Consider the following 2,047-nt stretch of genomic DNA (forward strand, 5'->3'; position numbering starts at 1 on the left):
AGAGAAGAGCGGCCAATGTGACGATCTGGCTTTAAGTCGATTCGAAAACAAATGACGAAAACGGACGAATTTCTCAGGTTTTTACTACTTATGAACACTTTTCACATTCTCCCGTGCAACTCGGCTGCTAGTCCTCCTTTCATGCAGAATCTTAAGGTCCTAGCTCATGTCCAAGGCACCAAAGCTAGCTAAAAAGTCAATAATCCATACCTAAAACTTGAATTGTACTACTTCTTACTGGCTATTACATCAACTTAGAAGCTTCATCTGTGTTCTACTATGATGCTTTTAGTGCCTCCGCATACCGCAGCACGCGACATAGCTTTGCAGACGATAAGTACAACCGTTTCAGAGAGAAGAGCGGCCAATGTGACGATCTGGCTTTAAGTCGATTCGATAACAAATGACGAAAACGGACCGATTTCTTAGGTTTTTACTACATATGAACACTTTTCACATTCTCCCTTGCAACTAGGCTGCTAGTCCTCCATTCATGCAGAATCTTAAGGTCCTAGCTCATGTCCAAGGCACCAAAGCTAGCTAAAAAGTCAATAATCGATACCTAAAACTTGAATTGTACTACTTCTTACTGGCTATTACATCAACTTAGAAGCTTCATCTGTGTTCTACTATGATGCTTTTAGTGCCTCCGCATACCGCAGCACGCGACATAGCTTTGCAGACGATAAGTACAAGCGTTTCAGAGAGAAGAGCGGCCATTGTGACGATCTGGCTTTAAGTCGATTCGATAACAATTGACGAAAACGGACGGATTTCTCAGGTTTTTACTACATATGAACACTTTTCACATTCTCCCGTGCAACTCGGCTGCTAGTCCTCCTTTCATGCAGAATCATAAGGTCCTAGCTCATGTCCAAAGCACCAAAGCTAGCTAAATGTCAATAATCGATACCTAAAACTTGAATTGTACTACTTCTTACTGGCTATTACATCAACTTAGAAGCTTCATCTGTGTTCTACTATGGTGCTTTTAGTGTCTCCGCATACCGCAGCACGCGACATAGCTTTGCAATCGATAAGTACAACCGTTTCAGAGTGAAGAGCGGCTAATGTGCCGATCTGGCTTTAAGACGATTCGATAACAAATGACGAAAACGGACGGATTTCTCGGGTTTTTACTACATATGAACACTTTTCACATTCTCCCATGCAAATCGGCTGCTAGTCCTCCTTTCATGCAGAATGTTAAGGTCCTAGCTCATGTCCAAGGCACCAAAGCCAGCTAAAAAGTCAATAGTCGATACCTAAAACTTGAATTGTACTACTTCTTCCTGGCTATTACGTCAAATTAGAAGCTTCATCTGTGTTCTACTATGGTGCTTTTATTGTCTCCACATACCGCAGCATGCGACATAGCTTTGCAGACGATAAGTACAACCGTTTCAGAGAGAAGAGCGGCCAATGTGACGATCTGGCTTTAAGTCGATTCGATAACAAAAGACGAAAACGGACGAATTTCTTAGGTCTTTACTACATATGAACACTTTTCACATTCTCCCGTGCAACTCGGCTGCTAGTCCTCCCTTTCATGCAGAATCTTAAGGTCCTAGCTCATGTCCAAGGCACCAAAGCCAGCTAAAAAGTCAATAATCGATACCTAAAACTTGAATTGTACTACTTCTTACTGGCTATTACATCAACTTAGAAGCTTCATCTGTGTTCTACTATGGTGCTTTTAGTGTCTCCGCATACCGCAGCACGCGACATAGCTTTGCAATCGATAAGTACAACCGTTTCAGAGAGAAGAGCGGCTAATTTGACGATCTGGCTTTAAGTTGATTCGATAACAAATGACGAAAACGGACGGATTTCTCGGGTTTTTACTACATATGAACACTTTTCACATTCTCCCATGCAAATCGGCTGCTAGTCCTCCTTTCATACAGAATGTTAAGGTCCTAGCTTTTGTCCAAGGCACCAAAGCCAGCTAAAAAGTCAATAACCGACACCTAAAACTTGAATTGTACTACTTCTTCCTGGCTATTACGTCAACATAGAAGCTTCATCTGTGTTCTACTATGGTGCT

This window comes from Schistocerca gregaria, unplaced genomic scaffold (genome assembly GCF_023897955.1).
Source record: "Schistocerca gregaria isolate iqSchGreg1 unplaced genomic scaffold, iqSchGreg1.2 ptg000422l, whole genome shotgun sequence".
In the NCBI taxonomy this organism is placed as follows: domain Eukaryota; kingdom Metazoa; phylum Arthropoda; class Insecta; order Orthoptera; family Acrididae; genus Schistocerca; species Schistocerca gregaria.